Consider the following 7199-nt stretch of genomic DNA (forward strand, 5'->3'; position numbering starts at 1 on the left):
AATACAGACGACTTTAGGATCCTCTTAATTATTCCAAGCGAAATTTATTTAGAATAATTCCAATATACGTACCCTGGTCTCTGATAATAATATTAGCTATAGCGATGTAATAGTAGTAATTAAAGTCATTATTGTAATAGAAATTTATTACTATTCTCAAATGACATGAAATTATGTTTTACTACGTGCAAATTCGTCGATATTACGTCACTATAGGAATGTTTACAATTATAATTCAAACAGAGCGGAGTTATTGACATTTATCGATATTACATTCGGAAATTTTCCAGAACATTAATCATGTTTTAATGAAGTTGTCTTTGCACAATAATAGGTTTCTTTTTAACGTTCATAAATTTAAATAACAAAACTACTTGAACAATATAATATATTATAGGACCGTATATGTGATAACACAAGCTATAGAAATCAAAGCCTTAAACGGTCCAGCTGGATCTTAATGCTTGTATGATTCTTAAGTGAATTTATATACTATACATATGTAGTTCGTAGAAACGCGCGCCGAAATGTTTTTTCGGTCTTGAAACACTAACTCAACTATTAATAAATTGCTAGTCAATTTAACTCGTGGTATTACTGCGATAATTTAGTAGAGTTAGCGTTTCAAGACCGAAAAGACATTTCGGCGCGCGTTTCTACGGACTACATACGTAGTATATAAATTCATATAAGAATTATACAAGCATTAAGATCCAGCTAGACTTCCGTTTAAGGCTTTGAAAACTACCTGAAATCTAAAGTAAAAATATTTAATATTTTTTTACTTTAATTTACATAGCTTTATAATTTAAAGGTTTAAATTACAATATAAGGCCCCACAAATAAACTCAATAATGATAATGTAAGGAAATTCCTATTGAGCCAACACAAGATATTCATGTGTAATAACATATATATAAAAAATTTACAACGTAATACAAACGTTTCGACCTTAATATTGAATCCTCTTAAATGTAAAAATGTTAATAACCATCCATAGAGATGTAAAATAATGTGTGTACTCGCAAAGTCGTCAAATTGTTGTAAATAATTGAAAACTTCTATGTCGTCTGTTATATTTTGTCGGATATATAAACTGATCATGTTAGATGTACTTCAATTAAAATCAAATTAATGATAGCCTCTGTTACAAACAATGTGAATACAAAGAGATGTCAGTATCGCGGATCGAAGCTCGATAATGACCATCGTTAATCTGGTTTTAATTGATATCTAACATGGTCAATATATCCGATTATTACACACGAATATCTTGTGTTGGCTCACATAGGCATTTCCTAACATTATAATTATTAAGTTTATAATTTAATTATTATATTTTATAATTTTATACGTTTAACCAAATTGTAAGATGACTTTTAAATTGATCCGCGTTGATTACGTCGTAATAATTATATTATAATTTCAGATTTAGAAACATATAGAGAGAGATTTATATATATAAAATTAAATTTATTATGTTAAGAAAAAGTCAGAGGTTGTTATTAAAAAAGCAATGTAATATCGTCGCGACGCCAAGTGTATGTATGCATGTGTTTGTCTCGCTTTCAGCGCTCTCTCAGTCAATGACGTGGACAAGGTATCTGCTCCCCTCTTCTATACGCATGCACACGCACGTTATCGATTTTGGGTGACGCCGAAAGTAGAGTAGGTCATACACATATATATCTACGCATTTGTAAGAAATTAGAGAGTTAAAATTTTTTTTATCAAGTAATATGATAGTGTCGCGACGTCAAGTGCATAAAAATATCAAACGAGCCGCTTGATTGCTTGACGTGTGAACGTCATTGCGTATATATATATATTTGTGCCACTGATAAATTCGTGACGCTATTACTAATTTTTTCCAGATTTTGGAGTTTTGAGAGAGACATCGACAAACTTTTAATTAAAATTATACTCAGAAATTAAAACTACAATTAAAACTCTAACAACATTGTTATTATGGGATGATTTAAAATAAACATTTGTCCTTGAAATATCATATTCTTGACTTAATTCTAAGGCGATTTTTTCTTTGTCAAAATTTTGTCCGAAACTTTGCAAATTATAATAAGAAATATTTAGTAAATGATGGGACACATAGGATGCATTCGTTTATGCAGTGGATAGTGTATTTTCTGCTTTCTTATCTGCTGGTCACATGACCTAAATTTACCGAATAATCTCTGCATGAATAGCTCGTATACCGTATTGAATCGTATCTTTCAATAGAAAATCTGGAAAAGTTGAGCTAATTGAAAATAAAGTGGCTCAGGAGCCCTATTCTTGAACAAATATCGCATACAGAAATAGCAATTTCGTATATAATTGATCAATCATAACCGAGAAACTGTCATTTTCGTATAAAAAATTATATATACAGGGTGTCCCGTAAGTTTTGGCCCATATTTTCAGTTTTACGCTTTAATATCTTATTTACTTGTCGTTTACGTAATAATTTCATAACGCATATGTTATACTTAATAATGAAACAATTTCTAAATATTTATACATAATAAATTTATATTTTGTATCGTTTACTCATTATACTCATTACAATAATGATACTCGATGAAAAAATGTTTTAAACATAATGACTTCTTGCACTATGAACATTTTACTACAGCTATATTACTGCAACCTCCGATATCACATATTGTTGAACTTTTGTCAAAATTAAATTCTACTGGATTTTCAAATTCTTATGGTCTTTCGTTTGTGTAATCACTTTTAAACCACGAATATTTAAATAAGTTGTGATATCGCGGGGACGATAATTGATTATGTATCAAAGATTGAAATTTTATTATATTATTTTGTTTTCATGTAAAAATTTATATTACTTTCCAATAATAAAACAGTATCTGAAAATCTTTTAGCAAAAATTTTCTATATTCTAAATCCGTAAACATCTAATGATTGTATTTTCTCTGCTATGTCTTTCGGTATAATTATAGTAGTAATGTGTTTTTTTCTGCAGGTGTTAAATTTGAAATATATAATATTGGGACAATGTCCATGAATCGATAAGAAGAACACTATTATTAGAACCAATATTTGGAAAATAAGCTTATTCTAACCATACTTTAAAATGGTCTGTACACTGAGAAAAAAAAGTTGTTAACTTGACTAAATGCGTTTAGTTCGTAATGATTATTCAGTTCGAATATTTATATATTTAGATTAACAAAATCTTGTAATTTAAAATATGTTATTTGTTTGAATTAACAAATATTTAGTTGAGTTAACAAATATTTGCTCGACAGTCCGTGACCGCTACATTTAGTTGAATCAACTAATATTTTTTTGAAACAGCAACTTTTTTTTCTCAGTGTAAGAAATATAAATGTTAAATTAATAACTATTTTATGATTGTTATAGATTCTTAAATAAAATATAAAATATATCACAGAAAAATAAAACTTATAATTTCATTATATTATTTCGTTTATGCAAATTTATATTTACTTTTTAATAGTAAAACAGTATCTGAAAATGTATTGTAAAAGGAAATTTATTTAATTACCTGAAGTCATTTTACCAGATTTGGATGCTTTTACAATAACATTTATTGGTGTAAATAAGGTTTCTTGTACTCTTGATCCAAATATACCATTAGTTTCTTTCAATACAATAAATAAAGGTGACAGCAAATTTCCATTACACGATATTATTGGTTGTATGGTGTATGAGTGTGTTGTTGATGATATAGATTGCACAACACACTCTATTTTCTTTACTCCTTCATTAGACAATGACCTTCCAGAATGAATTTCCAATTGGAAACCACTTTGATCAGAATTAAAAACATTTTCAGATCCGAACTATTCGATAAGTGATTTCACTGTTTTCAGAAAATCAATAGCTCTATTTTGTAACTTGACGGAATCTTCTATTGTACTTCTAGTTACAAATTTCGTAATTTTTCTCGGAACAATTTGGTGGGACTTTTTGAATGTTGATGCAACAGTTGATACCAACTGTGAGATGCTTTAAATATAGGATTTAATTTTCCTATTTCTTCTTGAGCTTGTAAAGCTCACCTTTGTAGATCGATATCATGAATCCTGATTCAACAGCTGCAGTAAATTTATTATGTGTAAATTTGGAGATGTAAGATAGTTTTTCTATACGATTTCCACCTGAATGTAATTGTTCTTCCCATCGTCTTAATTGACGTTCAGATAAAACTCTTCTAAATTTATTTTGCACTGATTTTTGCGGATGATTCCTTTTGTTTTTATTTTTTTCATTAATGTCCCAATTCCTCCAATACTCAACAGCTCGTCTTTTATAAGAACTGTCAAAATCTGCGTCATCATTTGAACATTGAGGATGAGAATTTAAATTATCTTCACTCCATACTTCTTCATCATCTTCAATTATTTCAGAATTATGTAGTTTATAAGGTTCTTGATAATCGAGATAGGTTTCTTTTGTTACTTTCAACCTATTATAGTGAAAAATGCTATCCAGTAATAATTTTTGTATATTTTCTTTTAATTCTATTTCTGTTTCAGTTACTGGTGTTTTTGTTAGATATATTGAACTTATAGATGTGCTAATAAAAGTCTAACAACATTAAGCGGATTGATAATCATTTCCAAAGATTAAACTTGGCTTTGAATCGTAATATAAAAACCATTTAACAAATTGTACAAATATGATTATGATAAAACTACTGCACTGACTGAACGTAAAACTGCTATGTGAATATTCTTATACTTATCCATTTATGCTTATCATTTATACGTTATCATTTATTTTGAACACGCTGTACTTATCTTATAATCGAAAGTGCATTGAATTGTTGGAGAATGTCACGTCTGAAAAATTTGTGATATGTAATGCGATAATATATAACTTTTTAAAAGTCACACACATATCTCGTATCAGAATCGTGACATATGATGAGGGGGGAGGGAGAGGGAGGGGGAAAGGAGGGGGAGCGGGAGTACGCTGCAACTCCCTGGATTTTTCCTCCTAAGGTGGAGAAATGTTCCGCGCGACTGAGAGCGCTTGAAGTAGTCGAACATCCGTTATGCTCAATGTACCTGAAGGTAGGTGACCAAGGAACCGTAATTTCAACATCAAAAGATCACCAAGCATTGTGGAAATAAATTTCCAATGCAATTAGATGGAATAACATCAGAGAACTCACGGTACTTGCTGATTGGCATTCTTCATTCGGTAGCAAGATCAGTATCTAATGTAATAAATTTTAAGAATACAGATATTTATTACAAAAATAAAATAATATATAAAATAATATAATTATTTTGTGAAAATTATTTTCACGGAAGTTTTCTAATTTATTTTTATTGCTCTGTTACTTATTGTTTATAACTGATTTATTATGTATAATACGTAGATCTAATACAAATGTATTTTTCTATATAATATTTCTTAATTTTTGATATAATATTTGACTCCCATGTTTCATCTTTCCACATAATATTCATTAATTTATAATATATAGTATAAAAACTACTGAAATTGTAAATTAAAACTATTATTATCTGAAAATTGATTATCTTCAAAACGAATTTGTCATAGCTGTTCTCTCTTAGATGTGCCAATACTTCCGATTTGCTCTTGCCCGTGCTAACAAACTATCTAATGCTAACGCCACCCAAGTCACTCTTGCCTTTCTCTAAAGAATGCATCTTTAGACTACCTAGGTTCACAACGATCAATGCCTTCGTACAGACTGTCATGCGGTATAAGTTGCGATGCCTGCATGTCCACTTGTATGTCTAATACCGAAGCGACCGCGATATTATGTCAAATTGAGTTAGTATTTTCAGTATATGGTGTGGCTTTCAGTGCCTGATCCGAGCCCTTTCCCAATCAAGATCTGATACTGATGCTTTGTTAAGTCAATCCGTAGTTTCTGTATCTCTAGATCCAGCCATACTTGCAAAAAGAAAAGCAAAATATAAAATGATTCAATCCAGTTAGGAAGTCACTCAACTGTAAGGACAAACAATTAAAGAGTGTAACAGTTCTAAAAATAAATACTTCAAATCAAACGTACGAATTACTACGTTGTTGTTGCTCTCAATCGCCCGTTTTTATTAATTAATGTTTTTTAAATACTTTTTAATAATTTTTTTTTTAATTATTAAGAGGCACGATAATGTTCTGGGTTAAGTAAATTATTTACCTTAACAAAATTATCTTTTTAAAAAAAGGTAAAAAAAAGGCGTCAAGTGTACATGTACCTTCCATAAAAAACTGTACTTTACATAAACTAAAAAAAAAACCGTTACATAAATAATATAGTTCAAGTGGTAATGTGTTGTTAATTTTTTATTATAAATTACCCCTCAGTAGTACGTATGCATGTATTAAAAAAGAAATTAAATCAAATCTTTAAATTACGCCAATTGCAAAACGAATATATAATTTCTTGCAACATATAACATATGCTACTGTATTTTATAAATTGCGAAAAGAACATATATTTTATTGCAACATATAACATTTAATTAACCAGACAAAATGATACGTACCTTTATCTTTCTATTCAAGAGTCTTTTATATTTACAATGGAATACAACATTTAATCTAAAAAAAATTAAAGAAGCATCACAAAATGAGAAAATTTTATTAAAATAAAATTTTTTATGTAAAAATACTTGGCGCACTGCTAGACTTCAAAATATAGGGGAAAGTGGGCGAATTGTGAGCAGCGGGAAATTGTGCGCATCCTGGTTTGGTACTTTGCCGATAGATGGAGACATCGCCGTGATGAAATTTTTACGCAGGAGGTCGTCCTCTTAAGTTATAACCACAAAACATACGACGTTAGTACATTGATAAACAGTGAAAGATAAAAAAGTGAAAACATACATTTTCTTGTTATTTCAGTGTTCAGAAAATAAGGTGGTAAGTCCGTATTTTTAATTTATTGGTTTAAAGTTGCATACGTTATTAAAGTACGTTATTATGTGCGTCTTTCGATCCGTTATTTATTAAGTTTGGTTAACTAGTATCGAAGTAATCGTATTTCATATAGAGTCAGATCGTGGCGGGTAACTGTGCGCAGGCGGTTTGAAATGCGCACAATTACCTATCTTCAATAGACTATTTAGCTATTTTCCAGTATACACAAGTGAAACTGAATTTGAAGTGAGCTGAGTATTTTATACTCAGATTATGACGTCACTACTTGTTTACTTTTGTAAAAA

The sequence above is a fragment of the Trachymyrmex cornetzi genome, unplaced genomic scaffold (assembly GCF_001594075.2).
Source record: "Trachymyrmex cornetzi isolate Tcor2-1 unplaced genomic scaffold, Tcor1.1 scaffold166, whole genome shotgun sequence".
Lineage (NCBI taxonomy): Eukaryota > Metazoa > Arthropoda > Insecta > Hymenoptera > Formicidae > Trachymyrmex > Trachymyrmex cornetzi.